The following is a 20,518-nucleotide window of genomic DNA, read 5'->3' on the forward strand; positions in this document are numbered from 1 at the left end:
TTGATAAATTAAATAATAAAAAGTGCAATAAATAAGGTGAGAAAGTGAAAAAGTTTAATAGCACGAGATAATAATCATGTTATACATTTTTTTTTTTTTTGGGTAAATTGTAGTTTCATTTCATCAAAAAGTATAGTTCCTTACAAAGCATGGTGATTACTGACCAATCACCCTCTCTATTCTGTCCTATACCATATACGTACAATACTTTTTACATTTGAGTCTACTTCCTAATCAATAAAAAAAAGCATTAGGGATATGAGTTTATAGACTTTAATCGCTTCTGCCATCTTGTAACTTGGACCCCTCTTGTGTGTATATGAATTGTAATATCTCTACAAATTCTGTCACTTGAGTAGCTCTCCTTCTAGAACCACATCATCATGCTGAAACCAACTGCAGTTAATTCCCAGAGGTCAGGAGTCTGTTTCATGCCTTTCAAGAGCCATTCTATCTCTGTCTCCCAGTTTCCCATACTTCTATTCTGTCCCAGCCATGTGAGTATTATTCTTCATATTCCTTTTATGATGCTACAAGCAAAGAACAGATGTTCAAAGACCTCATCAGCTAGTCAACAGAAGACACAGATTTAGGGAACCTTTATCCCTATCTTTATCAGCCTGTCCACTGTTGCCAATCTCTTTTGTAGGGATAGCCATAAGTTAAAACTTAAGGCTAGGTTGCATATTAGGATGCAGGATCAGCTTTTGCCAAGGTGCTTTTAGATATTGAGGTAACAGCCGCAAATAGATTTTTTTTATGCGAAACTTCTCTCCCTTCTGTAACTTTTGCAGCCCACTCAACAAGTCCCTCTACACTATTTGTATTTCCATTACCAGTTTCCTTACATTCATTATCTTCCGTAGCACCCAAGAAATATTCGTGGGACATATGGTCCAGAGTCTGTTATTTTATGTAAAAACTGTGTAGCTACTTTATCCACAAATAGTCTTTCTTTCGTGCTAGTTCCTATAGGTGCTTTTTAATAGCAGCGTTATTCCACATGATCAAGTTTAACATATTTAGACCACCGGTTGACTGGGGAAGGTTTACCTTTTCCCAGGAAACTAATGCCTTTTTAGATACCGCCGCTTGCCCTGTCCATAAATAAGATCTGTAGATTGTCTCTATACATTTCAACACCTTTTTAGGGATCAGGAAGTCTTGAGCCTAGTAAGATTGCATTCCAAATATCACTGCTTTTATCAATTGTAGCCTTCCTGCATAGTTTAAGAATTTAGCATACCAGCATGTTATACTTCTTGTGATCTTTTCAACCAGTTGCCAGCATAATGCTATGGATAGCTTCCTTGCAGCAATGGGAATCCATAAGTATTTAAAGAGGAACATACCTTCACAGTAGGCTATTTCTTATAGTATTTCTCTTTTCATCTATTTAGTAACTCCATCCACGAATAGAGAATTTTTGTCAATATTAACCTGCAGCCCTGATTCTTGGGAAAATTTTATGAAGGCCTGGTTCATTAGTCTAATAGAGCTTAAATCAACCTTACAGAATAGCAACAAATTATCAGCAAAACACACATAAATTGCCCTTACTTTCTTGCATCTAAGGTAAAATTAGAACTCCTTATGCTTTGCTAGTTGTTTAAGCACTCTACTTAGGTATTCCATTGCAATAACAAAAAGATTTAGAGACATTATATCTCCCTGTCTAATGTCTCTTTTACCTTTGAATGGTTTTGTTAAGCCTCAATTTATAGTCAAGGAGTAGGAGACAAGAGTTTATACACGACATGATCTACCCCACAAATTTGCAAGGAAAACGTAGCTCTATCATCAATCTCTTTAGAAAAGCCCAATCTAAGGAATCATAAGCCTTTCTAATGTCTACTTTAAGAACACATCTTGGGGAAATACCTTTTCTGTTGTAACCATTAAATAACTCATGCACAAATAGAATATTATTAGCTATTGTTCTTAACTCGATAAATGCAGATTGAGCTTCTCCTATCAGTTCACCAATTACATTTTTCAATCTACCAGTAAGCACTTTGGTGATGATCTTATAGACAGTGGTGCAACAAACAATTGGCCTATAATCTTTTATATAAGTAGGGGCATTAGTTTTAGGGACCAAGGTTACAGCTGCACAGTTGACTCCATTTCCTAACTCATTTGTGTTGAAGAAATAAAAACCAACATTCAACAAATCATCTTGTACCTCATCCCAGCATGTGGTGAAGAATTCAATTTGGAACATATCTACACCTGGGGCTTTCTCCTTTGGCATCAATTTGATTATTGTCTGTACTTCCTCAATTGTTACCTGTTGAATCAGCAGTATTTGTTGCTCTCTGGTTAGGCAATACCCCCTTTGCACTATCTCTGCATCTGGCCAAGGGTGTACATCCCCCTCCTGTCCCATAAGGTTGGAAGAAAAGTGATGAACTCTGCTTCAATAACTTCAGGATCAGTCAGATTTGTACCTGCATCATTATGAATTGAGTTAATAGCATTTGCTCTAGATCTAATTTTCCATTGAGCATGGAAATATATCGTATTTGAGTCTCCACATTTGATCCATGTAGCTCTAGATTTTTGTCTATACACTTGTTTCTCTATGGTACTTTATTTTTCAACCTCAGCCATAGCCTATTTTTCCTGGTCAAACAGTGATGAGTTCCTTGGGTTTACAGCAATTCCAGCTTGATCTCTTTCCAAGCTTTGTCTAGCATTCTCCAACTTTTGTTGATAAGCAGCATAACACATATTGATCTCCTTCATAGATACTTTTATAGATCTTAGTTTTCCCTCAAAGAACCTTCATAGAATCACCCTGGATCACAATGGACCATGCCTCTCTCACCTTTTTCCTGAACTCTGGATGGTATATAGTTTGAAGGGTTTAGGATGCAAAGCTTTTAGAGTTATACCCTGGCAATTTATCAGTATAGAAGAGTGGTCAGATACTCCTAGTAGCATATAGTTTGTATCTATGTGGCCATATCTCTACAGCCACCAATAGTTCCTAAATGCTCAATCTATTTTACTATAAACTCTATTAGTGTCCACCTGTTTATTACACCATGTGAAATGACTCCCTGTGGATTTTAAGGGAGTAAATAGATTTGTTTCAACTAAGTCTTTGAATCCTTGCACCTCTTGTTGAGTCACTGGATCTCCAATCCTATCTTTAGAACTCAAGACAGTGTTGAAATCCCCTATCACTAAACACTCCCTTTGGACCTTAGTTTTAAACTTGTAAGTTTTCTCCATAGTTCTTGTATCTTACCCAGTTCATTACTAGCATATATTATCATTAGTAAAAAGGAGGTATTGGTATTGACATTATTTACTTGGTTGTGGATATATTGTGCTCCCATCTCTAACATCTGCACCTGTATATGTTGTTTCCCCAACAGCCAAATTCTCCCATTTGTGGCCTCACAGTAGTTGTAATGCGTAGTCCAGTCTTTGGCTATATTAGCCTTTATTCTAGCAACATTATGCTACTAAACTCTGGTTTCAATTACCCCAATTACTGCTACATTATTCTTTCTCAGAAAGAGTTTCAGCTCTTTCTGTTTAAAAGGCCTGTTCAGCCCTCTTATATTCTATGGGCACACAATCATGGTGGTTAGAACTGAATCCCATCTCCAGTACTAAACTCTACTTTCTCTATTTCGACCTCCTTCCCTTTTCTCTATGTTCTTTGAACCATCTCAACAACTATAGGGGCCTGTGTTGTGAGCAGATCAGAATTGATCTCTTACTGTGAATTTTTCCTTTGCTCCCCTCTTTGTTCTTTTGAACCTTCCTAATTTTTTGTTTTATTTGGGGGTATCTAGGGTGCTACAGGGTCAGGGTATGCATCCTTCTTAGTTTCCCGTCTCTGGACTATCACCCTACGCTTTCTATTCCCTCTCCTTCTTCGTTGTTGTCGTTGGGCTTCTGGCTTATTCACTTGCATATGCATCTTCTTATGTGGACATTCATCACCTGTATGCCCATAAATATTGCAGTCTGCACAGAATTTAGGGATTCAGTCATATGTTATTTCCTGTTGTATGACCCTTGTTAGGGTGTTCAATTTCACCAGCTTAGGAAGGAGGTGGCTGATATCCACTTCGACTAAAACTCTGGCATAAGAAATTTGCTCCATTGCAGCAGTGCATTTATCTGTATACATGGGTTTCCCCACAATGTTTGCTGGTTTTCTCAGTGCCTTCTTTGACCAGTATCCAAGCGGGAGGCTGGGAAATTTTGCCGACAGTAGAATTTTGTTTAAACATTCAGGATTGAACTCAAAATCTAAGGCACAATTCCTCAATATCAACAGGCAATTTTTGTACGTATATGGGCCTAATTGCATCACTAGTTCTCTATCTGCTATAGACGCAAATTTGAAAATAGAGTATCCATCATCACGATACAATACATGTGGTTTAGTGACAAACTTTCATACATGAGCAATATAGTCTTCCATTGTTTTGAAGAAAGGGGAATCTCCCAGAACATATCGAATCAGCGTTGTGCTCCAGTAATTTATCTGTTCGTAAATGGCCTCATCATCAATTTCCACTACTATCTTCTCTCCCTTCGTCGATGAGGGAATATAGGTAAGAGGTTAGCCCATTTGGGAGCTGCGATTCCGTGCATGCGTTGCTCCTTCTCCATTTCTACCTTCTTTTTTGATTTCCCCATCGGTATCCCTTGATTCGATGTACCAGATACGTCTGGAATCGTATAAGCTGAAGTACCAGCTTAAAAGATTTAGAGACGCCGAGGGAATTGCGAATCCTCTAGTCTCCTAGAAATTCTCTTCCCAGCTGGGTCAGGGCGTATCTCCATTTTTGACTCTAGCTCTTTATCCTCACAAATAGATTGAATTAAGTGAGGTAGGAAGTTTCCAAATGTTAAAGGTGCTAGTTGCTTTTGTATTCCACTCATCGAGGTGACTATTGTCGTAGTACGTCGAGGGGCCATTCCTCAGTATATGCATACGTTAGCTACCTTGCTATCGTGCGCACCGAGAGAAAACATGCCCTTCTCTTTAGTATTTCTGATTTTTAGGTTTTAGTTTCATGTTATACATTAAACACATTACACATTGTATGTAATTTCAAATAATATAGACATTAATGGAGTGTTTTTATTAATTTTAAATAATTTATTAAGCTAAAAGTAAAAAAAAATAGTCCAAAAAATCACAAAAAAGATAAATGGCATTAAATGCCTCTTAAGGCATCACATAAGATTGGCTAAAACTCTCCTTTATATATATATATATATATATATATATATATATATATTATTTTTTTTCAAATCTTCTTAAAATCAACTTTAGTTGATTTAGAATTCTTAAAATAATGAAAAAGGTATTGATTGTCATTAATTTTGATGATTTCTAATAAGAAATAGTTTTACTATAAATATTTAATTAATTTTTAACTCTTAAATATTAGAAAAATACTGAAAAGGCGATTTTGTCTAAAGCAGAGACTTTTAATGAAGGGCAAAAAGTTCAAACAATATTTCTAAGATCCTTCACACTTCAAATATATATATATATATATATATATATCTTAAAAAAATGTTAAGATTTTTTTTTGGATATTTGTCAACTATATATTTCATTTTTTTTGAAATTGAAGAAGCTTAACTAATTAACTAAAATCATAGAGGTGTAAATTGGGTGTCAACACAAAGTCTAGATTGGACAAGTAAAAGTGAACAGAGGAAATACTCGGCAGTATAAATTTATCTACTTACACACAATTTCAATTAAAGGGGAGTTTGAACATGAGATTTTCTTTTTTGGAGTTGGATTTCACAAACGTGTTTGACCAAAAATTTTTAAGAAGTCCCAAAATTCAAGTTGAATTTCAGAATTTGAAAAACAAGTAGAGATTGTTTAAAATTTAAGTTGAATTTCAGAATTTGAAAAACAAGTAGAACTTGTTTTTACCTTTTCTCAGGCCAATTTACTCATAAAATGCAAAACAACTCTATTTTATAATCACGTCAAATACAACTTCAACTCCAATTTAATTTTCATGGCAAAACACCTACTAAAGATATTTTTAAGCAAGTTCTTGCTCTCTCCTATTTCAAAATAAATGGTACTTTTTATTTGGACATTTCTTCAAAAGAACTACTCACTAATAAAAAATAAGAAGCAGTTTAATATCGTACCTTTAAGTAAATGACTCCAAAAAGAGTGATTCTATAATGATGTAAAACTCCGGGTATAATAACAAGAGTAATTTTGAAAGAAAAAGTAGTTTTACATCTGTTTTATTTTACTTAATTCCCAAATTAAGAAAAATTTATCTATATTTTTAATCTCATCTCTATCATTAAAAAAACTACATAAAATATTAGTAAAAATGATATAAATACCAATAAGTTTACCCCTAATTATTCTCTATACCTGCTCTTTGCTAAATTACAAATAATCTCTTATTTTGAAATTTTCGGATACATAATTTTGAAGTTCAGATACATAATTTTGAACTTAATAATGTAAAATTTAATTAGTCCATTTTTGCTCAAATACATAATTACCATCCAGATACATAATTTTGAAATTGAGATACATAATTTTAATTATTGAGATACATCCGTTTCTGAAACTATTTGATTGAGATACATAGTACATAAACTAAACCAAAAGGATATATTAAAATTATGTATCCAAAATTTATTTGTTTATGGATATATTTGGCTTTTTTTAAAAGAGAGATTTAGGTAACTAATAAAAAAAATAGGGATTTTATGTAATTTAGTAAAGATAAGTTGTGGAGTTATGTAACTTTTTTTAAAATATTAATAGTCAAATTTAGATTTTTCAAAGTATTAATAAGATTTAATTTAGTAAAATAACTCCTAATAAATACTCCCTTCATTTCATTTTATTTGGCCCCTTTTGACTTGACACACTCCCTAAGAAAATTTTAATTAGCCCTTGTTTGGCCATGAGAAATATTTTTTAAATTTTTTTGTACTTTATTCAAAAATAATATTTGGCCATAAAAACTCTAAATACAACATTTGTATATGAAAAAGTGAAAACAACCTTGTTTTCACTTTTTTTCACTCTCACTTCTCTCACAAAAATTTAAAAATAACTTCAATTTATATTCATGGCCAATCATAGCCTCAACTCAACTCTATTTTTTTTTCATGGACAAACACCTACTTGGGGAAGTATTTTACAAAATTAACCTTATTAATAATGCTTTGAAATTCTTTTTTTTTAGGTTAAAGTTTTGAAATTTTTAATCAATCATGAAAAAACAAAAATACATTAGGACCAACACCCTTGTTAATCCGCAAAAAAATAAAAATAGAATAAAAAAGCTATCCTTTCCATCGTCTCAACTCGGTAACCCGAGTCCAAACACCCTTATTACAAATACCCTTTGTAGGGTATGTAAAAGGAAACACTTGAGTTTTCTTTTCTTCAACCCCACCATCTAAGAAATGTTGCGGCCGTTTATCAATAGTGAGCTCCTTGCATTACTTCTCTAGGTCATTAACACTCGTGGATTTTGTATTCTTCGTATTTCTTCATTATTTCTCAAGAGTAAGCTTCTATTACTCATTTCGCTTCTTACCTCTTTTCGCTTTCCTATGCTTTTCCTCTTTTCTTTTTCAGTTGTGCTCTCTGGTGGATGGTGTAGGTTCACTCAAAAACATCATAGGATCTTATCTTCTACTTCCTTGTCTCTTTAAATGATGAGTTGTTATACAAATTTTGGACACTGCGTTATCAAATCTAACTTCATTTTTCTTATAGGTGGAGCTGGAATGGAGTGCATGGGTAGCTTCAATCCACTGCCCTAAATATTAAGAGTCAAGGTTTCAAGTTCTTCATGTTTGATCTGACCCAAGATCCTCTCATTTTCCTGGATCCTTTTTGTTGGCTGAAGTAAATAGGCTAGTTAGAATTTCACTCATTTTGATATCCTTGATGCTGCTTGGAATTATTCCAGTAAAAACCATAATGCTTAGCCTTTCCATCCCTATCACCCCTTGCTTTGAGATACTTGATAACACTCAAGCAACACTTTCACTCCAAAAATGATTGTGGTCGTTGTTAAATATAGTAACCCAACAAAGGTTGGGGTCGAATCCCAAGAAAATACGTGGACTTGTGGATCTCAGATGTTGTAATCAACATGCAAAAACTGAAAAAGTAAATATGGGGATTTGAATGACAGTCGAACAAGGAGCAAATATCAACTTTGATGGTGATTGGTATTAGTGAACACTAGGATTTTGTTCCCCCTGGCTTCTCAACTTCATAGGCTTATCATGCTTTATTGAACCAACTCGATACTTTGTAAGCAAAATAGATAAATTATGTATATTTTATAGTCTTTTGGACGAGCAGAAAGTTTTGCTCTTTACCTTTTGAGTCTCAGGATGTTGCTTTACTAAACCTTTTCTTAATCCCAATTAACTATTACCTTTTAAGTCTCTAGTTATTAGATGAAATCTAACTATCTTACTAAGATAAACTATAGAAGCATGGATCGACAGTTAAACTCCAAATTACTGTTGTTTTTATTTTTTCTAGTCACTACCCCTATTCTGGAGTAAGTAGCAATAATCTAGGTGGGATCCTAACGTTGTCCCCCCATTAAGAAAACTATTATATTGAAGATAAAGCAATACATGCATGGGTATCGATTGAGAACAATAACAACACTTCTCCTACTTCATCAATATATCAGAGCTTCTACAACCCTAGCTATGGGTTTCTATCCGCTCATACGTGCGAATAAATCAACAACATTCATAATCAAAAGTATAGACAAAAATTAAAATCACAATAATTAGAAGTAAAAAATTCAAAATCATAACTGGATTAATTAGCCAAAGTCAATACAAGAGAATCCCAAGATCATAATTGAATCTTGAATTCAAAATATGTTTGTGAATATCATAAGTGTGTTATATCTACTAAAAATACATAAAAGGTATTTATAGTATAAGAGAAAACCCTAAAATCAAAGCTCGAACTAAATAGGAGAAAACAAGGTCGGCGACCACTTATTCTTTGTACTTGCTCCCTGACCCTGGGAGCAGGTAGCACATGCGATCTGTACTTGAGCCCTGACCCTGGTCACAGGTAGTACCTACGGTCCTGACCCTAGGCACAGGTACAGGGCACAGGTATAGAATGAAAAAATACTGCAAGTTCAGCTCTTGAGATTTTAGAATTCTGGCACTTGCTTTGCCTACTTCAGTCCTTAGGTCCTACTTGAGGTCCACATGTTGACTTAGTAAGTACCTAGAGTCATCTTTTCAGCTCTTCTTCAATTTTTGAACATGCTTTGATCACGATCAAGACAGAAAGTATACCGAACATCCATAATTGCTTCAAAAAGTAGCCAAAAACACCTTTTTCATGAACTTATCATCCAAAATATGATTTTCTGCAAAACATACCCAAAATGCATTATATCTAACAAAATAACCTCAAAACCCTATATATTTTTCTCATTTTGAGCATCAAAAGTCCTATATTTCTATAGCACATCAACACCCTTAACTTAGAACATTTTGCATGTCCTCAGGCAATAAAACACACCAAAAATAGAAACGACGATAAACTAGGAGAATCTAAACTATTCAAGGCAGGCAGTCAACACTTTAAACTCAAATTACAACATCCTTCTCCTATCTCAGTTTCCAAAAACAACTATGTATGAACATGAAGCACAACAATATGACACATTGGGATCAAGGTATGGAAATTACATTATTAATGGACAACCACTCATATATACAAGTTACACTACCCAAAACAAGCAAATACCTAGCAATATGACTCAAGTGCCCTTACAATAAGGATGTCTCACTCACTTATATGAAATAATGCATGTCAATGCAGGGAAGGTCAAGAGACACTCACACTCAGAAGAGATTTTCCAGTCAATGCATATCAAATACCATATGCTTGCCTATATTTTCTTTACCTTAGCATTTAGATAGTTAAGGTTAGGATCACTATAGGACTTTTCTCAGCTTGTAATGTAGGCTTGGGGGCTGGTATGGTATATATGGACATATCAAGTGACTAAGCCTCCTTGGAACTATACTAACCTTGGTGTATTACTTACTAGCCAATTTTCTGAAACACCCTAGGGTTTGAACCCTTGTGAAATTTCTCAGGTTTTGGACCTTTTGACTTGGTATGACTTAAGAGTACCAATCGTACCCTCAAATCCAACTTGTGGGGTGTGTCATAGTGGTTCAATCGTACCCTAGACAAAATAATTAGCTTGGATACTTCCCAATATATGACTCACTAAGTACAAATTATACAGGAGCATACGAGTAGTGTAGTGCAAGTCGTATGGTGCATAATCATCTTGGCCTTGTGGAATCTGCCCAAGGTATGATTGGTGGATACGATTTGGTATACCACTCATACCCTTAGGTACGAGTGGGGAGGGTTGAGTTGTATATAAACCAGTGTGTATGGGTCTTGTCATGGTCTTTGGTACGAGTAGGGGAGCCACTCGTACCTTAGGGTACAGGTGGTAAGGGGGAGTCGTACCCCTGGACGTGACTTGTCTTAAATTTTAAGCCAAAGTTAGTTTGGACATTTCCTAATCCTAAACCCTTATGTCCTCACGTAATATAACCTTTGATAGTCTTCCATAACACTTGTCAAAGGATTAAAACACCTCAAATACTCTCTCAAACTTACTCTTGAAGATTGGAGGCTAGGGTTTCTTTATGTATTTTTCAAAGGGCTCAAAGGTTAAGATTTATTCCGTAAATCTTCATGTATAAGACATGTTCTATTCCCTCATTGTTAATTTTACTTAAATTCATGGTTTATATGAATGTTTTCATAGTTTTACTATTACACAATTTTTGGCTTTCAAATATGATTTGGGGGTTTTAATATTAAATAGTTAGTTATGGTTTCCTATTATTTTAATTTATGCTTTTATATGAATTAATGGTGGTTTTGGATAATTGGATTGAATGGGAATGGTTTAATGGTAATTGGAATTGCTTTTGGTTATATTATTTCCCCAATGTGTTTGACAAAATGCTTATAAAGATATGTTCATTGCATTGACATCTTTTAGTGGAACTCTTACATGTTTTAAACTTAGTAAAGGAATTATACATGATTTAAATGATTCGGAAAGGCTAAAGGTTAATTAGTTATGCTTGAGGGGAACATGAAAGTCTCCCAAGTGATTTAATATGGTAAAGGGAAGGGCACTTGAAAGTTTTCTTAAACCTATAAATGGTTGGATATGGATGATACTTGTAAGTAAGGGTTGGTATGACGATACCAATATCAATAGCCTTGGTTTATAAATGGATAATGGCTTGGTTATTTGGAAATTGGTTTTAATTGGACAATAATGACGGGAGGTGTAGCTAAGCCATGGAAGATGGAGGTCCTGGGGGGACCAAAATTAGAAATTCATATTTGCCTATATGAGGTTAATCTTGGTGATCGTGTGCATGATGTCACACTTTATTTTGGAGATGTACTTGTCATCCCATAAGATACTTTCTTGGTCGTACGTCTACACGCACTGGGGACCTTTCAGCAGGGAGAACAGACCCCATATAGCTCGTGGGTGGTTTAGTATAGCAAAGATATATAGCCCAAGTAAAGATTTTAAAGGCATGCTAAACCCAATTCTCTTTCCCGGCATGGTTATATATATGTGTATGGTTGTATGCATTTATGGATGGTTTTACTTAGTTTTATAAATTGAATTATGTTATCCTTATCCTGAGTGCATGCTAGTGTTAACCCACTAACTCGTCTTTGGGCGGCTGTATACCTACGTTATGCAAGGACCGACCGTTCTACTTCTCCTGCTTAGTGATCAGATTCTAGGATAGTAGATGTTGGATTAAAGTGGTGATCTTCCATAGTTAAGAAGGTATATATTTCATGTCATGGGTTACTTTACATGTTTGTTATCTTTCATAGACTTTGGTTTTGGCTATGGTCGGGGGCATGTCCCAACTAGGTACTCTTTGGTTGGTCTAGAGGCTTTGTATGGAAAATTGTGGACTTGTGTATAATTTGGATTGTTTTTTCATATATACATACATACATTGGCTTATTATCATGGTATTGGTTTCTGGTTTCCGCATAATAAGGTTATTACGTGGTTGGACTCGGTTGGGTTGGTCTCAGATATAGACTTATCCCAAAGTCACCACATGGTTGGATACACTATTTTGTTGAATGTTCGGACTTCAGCCGACTCAAGGTATGCATTTGGTGGTTAGGTTGGGAAATGGGGGCGTTCTCGATCCTGGTTGGGATTGGAATTGCCCATTACGATAAGGCCCTGGTTCGGGTTGTGTCATTTTCCTTTTTTATTCTACCCTTATTTCTCCCTTTTTATTCTTTATTGCATATTCAGGTTAGGTATGGTCTTTTATTCTTTTATTTTTTCACTTTTTCATAATTTTTCTTTTCTTTTATTTTTTTTGTTTTTCTTTTCTTTTTCTACCACACCAGTCCTACTAACTTTTTCTCTTAATTTACCCTTCTTCATTTTACGCTACACACCCCTATGATAGCCAACTTTAACTTAAGAATTTTACCTGAGTTGAGGTGCACAATGTTCAAAGAGAACCAGGCCCAAAATAGGTTCATTAATATAAATGGGAAGGTGAATGGGGAAACAAGAAAAACAAACTTATAAGGCTCAAAATCGGGATCAAGGAATATAATTCACATATGGAGGGTCATTTAGGCTAAAAGTGGACTAAAATCTAAAACGACTTATGATCCTTTCCTAACCAATTATCCTTCAACCTAGGAAAGACTAACCATGCAAGTTCTGAATTCAAAACACAAAAGAAACTAGGTAGTATCTGACACACACATAGCATAAAGTCAATATTACTAGCTACTACCTATTCGGTTTATGCAATTATTAGCAAGTGATTATCATGTCCCTAATTCTAATGTCATAACAAGATCTACAATGTTCATACACAAATATATTCACACAGATCTAAAAACCAAATTTTTTGGAGGGGTATCAAAATTAATCAAAACATGACTATTAGCCTAAATACTTAAAAATATCCTAATTACACAAAAACGAAACATAATATGAAATAAAACACAATACGACACAAAATAACGTAGACATGTCGGTTCCACAACCATACTGCAGTCGATAGGAAAAAAAGCACTGCAACTAAAACCCACGGTGCCTATGTTTCATCCCACCCCCAACTAAAAATTGTGCACTATCCTTAATGCACTAAAATAAAGTAAAACATATGTAAGTGAGAACATACCTGGGACGCACTAAGCGTCTGTGTCATAAGCATCCCCAGATGGGGTATATCCACGAACACGAATGGAGGCCATGGTGGTGGTGATTCACTATAATAAGATACATCTGCAACTAACTCAACATAACTCTACCTGTCAATAATCGCAGTCTCCATCGAATCATGGTTTGCCTTTTTCAGGGCTTGCTCATATGACTTGTCTGGATTCTATAGGTCCCTCTCTCAGCCTCTCTTGGTCCCAACTACGGGGACCACCACATCATCCTCCATGAATAAATCAAAGTTTTTAGGACTGCACGAAGGTGATAGCTGAATAATTAAGGATACAACTGGAGAGATGACTGATATGTGGCTCTCAATGAGAGAGGATACCTCTACTCTCCCTAATATCTTCCAGATTTGGCATCTCAATCCTGCTAAACTGGGTCGATACTCGAGTATCAAAAGTATTTATCCATGAGTATAACTCATTTCATAGCTCTAACATTATAACCCGGTGCATAGACTGCAGTCTAGACTCAGCCATGTTGAGTATAGTTTGGTCCCATGGATGGATCTTCTCATATAATATCGCCAACTAGGTCTCAACAATAGGTAGTCGAGTGGCTATCACCTTTATTCTCTCCTCAACACCTGGTCTATCTGGCATATTTGCCTCTACAACAACATCATCATCAATAGTGTCTATTATAGACATCACTCATATATCATCTAACTGTTGCACTATCATACACATATCAAACACTACTTTCTCATCATTCAGTTTGAAGGTGATATCCCCCAAGTCCATATCAATCAATACCCTACCAGTGGACAGTAAAGGTCTACCCAATATAATGGGGGCTTGAGAATTCACCTCATAATCAAGAACTATGAAATTAGCAGGGAACATAAAGGATGCCATCCTTACTTCTACGTCACAAAACAAGCCCACCGGTTTCTTCATAGATAAGTCAACTATCAACAGCTTGATGGATATAGTTTTGAGTTCCCCCATCCTCAACGGATTGTACACAGCCTGTGGCATCACATTTACTTCTGATCCCAAGTCACATAAAGCCTGCTTGACATTGAAAGGCCCAATAAAACATAAAATGGTCACTGCTCTCGGATCCTTCTTATTTTCTACTAACGATAAGAAAGTGGTCGCACTATAAGGGTGCACATAATCATTGGGCTCAACAACTTATTCCTCACCACTATCATACTCAAAATCATCATTATTACATATCAAATTCTAAGACTCTACCTAAGGTATCTCATCGCTCTTAATGCTATCAATCTTTAACTCCTCAATAGTAGGTACAGGGGGATTATTAGTAGTTGTACCGCAATTTTTAGTGATAGCTAGACAATGACTTATATCTAGTAGACTCTGAACTTTTTCACTAAGAAGAGTAATAGGCTATTTCTATTTGATCATGGAAGATATTTGCCTGAATTGGTGCTTCAACTGCTTGATAGCAGTGGCATGAGACTCCACCTTTTGGGTTAACCCTAAAATGTCAGCCTTAATCTCCTTAAGGCTATTCTCCTAATTTAATAACCCTTCACCAATTTAGACAACACTTCTTCCATTCTTAATTTTGTATCTTATTTTCCAGGCAAAATATACCGGTCTTCCATCTCCTTGTAATCATCTCTCTGTCTCTAGTCATCGTCTTTATCCCTAATTCATCTCTATGTATGTCATCATAGTAGTTTTGACCTTGTTTTCCTTTCCCTTGCTAACTAATGATTTGAATACCTAGCCTTCCCTTCTAATGCAGACTTATAAGCTCTAGAAGTTGCACCCAGTGCTCCTACTGCATGATCTTTTTTGGAATTCATGGTCATAAACTATTTTTACAACATACCAATATCAGTCTTTAGTAGCGTTAGTCTCTTATGCTATAAAATCATCAGCTATTCTCTGGTTACCCATAGCTCAAATGGCGTAAGTACCAGAACCTCTCTCAACCTTTTGAGTCTGCTACTCTTGGTTAGTGAGCAAGGTCTGATAAATAATACTAGAATCTATCTCCCATTGTAATCTCATAAAGGCCCCTCTAGAGATAGTATCTACAATAGCTCTATAACTAATGGTCAGGGCTCTATAGAATAACTCCAATAAGTTTGTCCTTGAAATTTGATGGTTGGGCACTATTCTCAGCTTTTTCTTGAACTTGAATCAAGCCTCATACATGGACTCAGACTGCAGTTGCCTGAAATTATAGATTTCATCCTTGAGTTACAACACCCTAGATGAAGGAAAGAACTTATTCAAGAATTTTTTGTGCAACTCATTCCATGTAGTGATAGACCCTTTTAGCAGTTCCCTAACCATAAAAATACTTCTCCTATAAGAGAGAAAGAGAAAAACTTCAATCTAAGTGCCTCCTAATTAACCCCTAGATATGTATATAAAGCGCAAATTCTAGTAAAATTAGTTTGGCACATGTTTACGTCTTCTATAGGCAACCCCAAAAACACACCCTTAATGTATAAGATTTGGATCATAGTACTCGATATATTAAAATTAGTTCTTGGGGGTAAAACAAGAGGAATACTAGCACTAATCTCTGTTGGCTCAACATACCCAAAATTATCTTCATCATCCTCATATGGTTTCAAGTACAGGTATGTTAGGAGCATATAGGCTTGGCCACCTCAAACTCTATTCTGGTTTCCACTGAGTGCTGCTTGATGGTCTACTTCAGGTTGATGTACAACTAGCTCTACCTCTCAATCTAAGCACTTAACTTCTTCTTCCCTCCTCTAGTTAGCAGCTTGTGCTAACATCACCTTCGTTTGATGTTCAATAATATCCTAAACTCCTTCAAGAAGAGTGGGAGGCATATCATCACAAACTCCTTCAAGAAGATTGTCTCTCTTTGGCTTTGTCATCCTACTAGGTTTTTGTAGGATACTTTTTGGTTTTAGATTCACTGTGAGGAAGGTATTTCCTTTACTTCGTGTGTTATACATACACCGGCATATATCTAATGATCTAAGGTGGATTTATGCACCTTAGTGTTGTTATCGTAGCTTAGTTTACCTTATTTTAAGAACAACTTGTATGATTAATGTGTTAATGATGATATAATTGATAATATAAGTGTTTAAGTATGTTCTTACAATGTTAAATGTGTTTTTGAAATAGGTTTGGATTCAAATTGTTCATTTAGAGTTCATATGAGAAAACTAGTGTTACTAGCTTAAGCTAACGTTGTTCTAGTTGATTATGATGGATTCTAATGTGTATAATGAGTTAATAATGGTAGGATTGTATAATTATATGTGGAACAAATTTTTTATAGTGTTTAAAGTAAAATTAAATCAATCCAAGAGTCAAAACTAAGTTAAAGATCAAAAGGGGCAAAACTAGTGTTCTTAGCTTAAGTTTCTAGTTTGTCGTCTTGGATGTTGTGTTGTTTTGAGCTCTAATTTGTTATGCTTAATGATATAGGATTATTTTTTAGTTGATTATGATGATATATTAAGGATATTAAATCTTCAAATCAAGTGGAAACAACACAAAAAGACTTGGAATGGATCAACAAAAGCACAAGACACAATTTGACGTGAACTGGACACCTTAGATGTCAAGGGTGAGTTGCAGACCAAAGATAAGGAAAAATGGACCATTACATACACCAACAGCTTCCTAATATACCCAAAACAGTTGGTATCCATGATAAGAGTGCATTGCACACTCTATTTCCTGATATGAGATCTGCAACGCGGACCTAGTGCAAAAATTGGCAGTTTTGTCCTCCTATAAATAGGACACTTAAAATTGATATTATAAACCTTGGACGTCTTTGAAACTTAGAGAGGGGATGTAAAATACTTAAATTAGGGTTTTTATTTGTTTACTTTAAATTTTTAATGGAGTTTATCATGTATTTATTTATCTTGATTACGACTATGTCCATAAGTGGCTAAAGGCCCCCTTTTTGGGGTTATGGCCAAGAACATGTTTACTTTCACTTTGAGTTGATTTATTTTTGATTGAATATAATATTTGGCTCTGTATTTATCCTTTTTATAACTATTGTAAGGGTTATCTACCCTTAGGATATATCCATTGTCGACTCTGTGAGCTCGGGAAGGGGAATAAGAAGATAGAACACGGGGATAAATAGAACAAGGTCCTTATTCTTTTATAAAATAAGGAATTAGAATTAGTGACTGGGATATAAATATACCTAGAATCCTTGTTTAGTTCATATGTAGGATAATAGCTTTATGCATTTAATTGGATTATTACATCCCCACTCAATGATGTAATTGTTATGTCCAAGTTAGGTAGACGATTAGAGGTTGGGAGACCATGATCATGCGATAAACCCTATGAATCATCCAAGATAAGTAATCTAACGAATAAAGTTAAATAGTATAGTATGATTTTTCACAGTGCCTTAACCTTGGGTCTTCATCCATTGATTATCCGAAGTCATTACTTTTCCGCATTAGTTACTTTACTTTAGTTTACAACTCTAAAACTCTCTTGGTTACTTTATCTCAATAGTTGAACTAGAATTGGATAAGTTGTCAACACAAGTCTCTGATGGATCGACATTTGACTTTAATTAAGGCCACTGTATTACTTGGTGAGATAACATACACTTGCATGTGCGCTTGGGCGCAACAAGTTTTTTGATACTACACTTCTTGACATGGTAGCCTTGGATAGATGGTTTTTGAGGGATGGTGATTCTTGTTGTTTTATGAAGGATCCCACCTAGAGGCTTTTTGTTCTAATTTTGATGGAAGTATTTGGAGGGGACCTACTTGTTTCCGATCTCTGGAGTAGACCATAAGTTGTTGTATGGTTTGTGAAAATATGTATCACTTTGAAAATATGTGTGGTGCTAATCCTGATTCAGTTATATTTGAGGGCAATGCTCAAAATACAACTACAGAGGTAGATGCAGAGTTGAATCCTCAATCAGTTGCAGACAAAGTTGTTAATAATTCAAGGAAGTTTGAGTAGTCAAAAACTAAAGTTGTTGAATAGGTTAAGGAGATACCACCCCACCTTGTCCATAAATGCTAAGAAAATAAAAATATAAGAAGGATACTCGCCAATTTATGGAACAAACATAAGAATTTCAACCATTCAACTATCATCTTTCTTTTGAGATTGAAATTGAGAAGGTGCGTAAAAGTGAGGGTATTGTGGACAGTGTAAATTTTGAAGTGAGATTGGTTGGGCCTCACTCAAAGAACTTTTCTATATTATGTTTAGGATATGTCTTATCTGTGGAATTATCTAAAATAGAGGGAGGGTGTGAATATAAGGAACATGAATCCTATATTCTTGATTTTTCACCAGATAAGAAACATAAAAATACATCTCACTTCAAGTCCGAGTGGTTTACCATGCACCATCCATTACTTGGTTCCTTAATGTTTTACCACCACCCTATAAGCGAAGCAAAAATATGGATCAATATTGGGGTTAAAATTAATATCCTCAAGGTAGAGGAAAAAGTTGATGTGGGTCATGCCGCAACACTAAATCAGGCGTTTCTTGGGAGGCAACCCAAGTTAGGATATGTTTTATTTTCAGTATTTTTTAGTTTTTACTTCACTAGTTTTTGTTTTTGTTGAGTCATTGATGGGAAGTTTTAGTACTGGAAAACCTGCGCTAAGGAGCATGGCGAAAACTAAGTGTGGGGTCTCCAGACCCCCTTGATGTATAAAGATACTACTAGCTAGGCCTAGAGTCCTTAGAGAGTATTTCTATCTCTACCTTTTAAAGTATACTTTAGGGACAAAGTAGATTTTTAAGTGTGGGCTGGGGAAATTCCTATTTTTAGGAGTAATTTTAAATATTTTTTTGTTAAGAATAAATATGAGATGTTCTTGTTGGTTCTATAGTTGGTTGCATGATGCAAGTGTTCTGATGGTAAAAATCATGTTGATTGTGTGACTTGCTACTGTTGAGACTCCCAGGCTCATGTTTATGACTCTTGTACTTGTTGGCTTAATTGGAATTCATGCTATTGTTTGGATGAGAGTATATGATGATCCTACTTGAGTTGAGCCTATTCCAAGTATGATGTGAGGTTGTAGTAGATTCCTTATTGCATTTAATAAAAATATGACACTTTATGTAATTTTATTAATATTTATTAAATTATTTTTCGCATAATTGTGCACACTCACATTTTTGGCAAATACATTGTGTAGTTTTGCATTTATTTATTATTGTTATTATTATTATTATTATTAATTACTACTTATTATTATTATTATTATTTATTTATTTATTTAAATAATGGCCTAAATTAAAATCACTTTGCCTATTTATGTTCTTTAGCCTCAATTTTTACCCTAGACATTACAATTTCAGCCATTTTATTACAATTATAGCCAATTTAGGACTCAATTTTAAATTGTTTTAAAATTTTGACCAATTCCTCAACCTCTAAATCTAAGTCGTCGATCAAAACGGATCCAACGACTGACATAAAAAATGTTCTTTCTTTTCTTTTAAAAACCAAAAAACCCTAATCTCCTCATTTCATCGGCCTTCTTCCATCTCTCTTTTTCTTTCTAATCTCTCTCTAAACTCCCTCCAGTCGGTGACCAGTGAAACCATCGCTACCGTCACCGTCGTCAATGTATTCTCTCCTCTAGTCTTTTTCCAAAGCCTCCTGCCACCAGCGCCGATAGCCACGCCTCCAGCCACCATTCCAACCGCCGTCATTGCCAGCACCTTCAGCATCGCCAGCTGCCATGCAGCCGATGATCCTCCCTCTCTGTTGCCGCTTCATTCTCCGCCTTCCAGATCTGCCTCGCCGGTCGGCTACCAGCCGCGCCTCCAATACCGTTCCCTCAACTAGCAAAATCTCCCACCAGTCGCGCCGCCAATGATGCTAAATCTGATGGCTGCTCCGCTCTAGCCGTTTCTTACTCTTTTGTTCCCTCTTCGATGACTTCCCCACAATGATACCTACAGCAGACACTGCTGGCGTTCCAGCCATGCAATCCATTTTCATAAAAAATGATGGATTCTGAGAGAATCCGTCTCAGATTTGATTTCGTGTTCGAATCATGTGTGCAAATTTCAGTTCTCTTTCTTCCTCTCTTTTCTTCTCCTAGAAAGATTCTTAGACTCAAATTTTGCAATGTCTGATTTTGAATTTTGATTGAATACATGATTAGTTACTTATCTAGATCAATAGATGCAAAATGCCCAAAGTTGTATATGTTGATTCTAAGCCTTCAATTTTGTTTGACCCTA

The 20,518-nt window shown here is 35.3% G+C and overlaps 1 long non-coding RNA gene across 1 annotated transcript; it reads right to left on the reverse strand.

Annotated features, from left to right (window-relative positions):
- Nucleotides 1-60: 60 nt before the first annotated feature.
- LOC124890561 lies at nucleotides 61-4,999 on the reverse strand. The gene is made up of 2 exons (XR_007049218.1): nucleotides 1,353-4,999; nucleotides 61-1,220 (listed from the first exon to the last, which is right to left on the reverse strand). It is a non-coding gene; the product is annotated as an uncharacterized LOC124890561 (long non-coding RNA).
- Between the last annotated feature and the right edge of the window lie 15,519 nt (nucleotides 5,000-20,518).

The sequence above is a fragment of the Capsicum annuum genome, unplaced genomic scaffold, assembly GCF_002878395.1.
Source record: "Capsicum annuum cultivar UCD-10X-F1 unplaced genomic scaffold, UCD10Xv1.1 ctg2014, whole genome shotgun sequence".
In the NCBI taxonomy this organism is placed as follows: domain Eukaryota; kingdom Viridiplantae; phylum Streptophyta; class Magnoliopsida; order Solanales; family Solanaceae; genus Capsicum; species Capsicum annuum.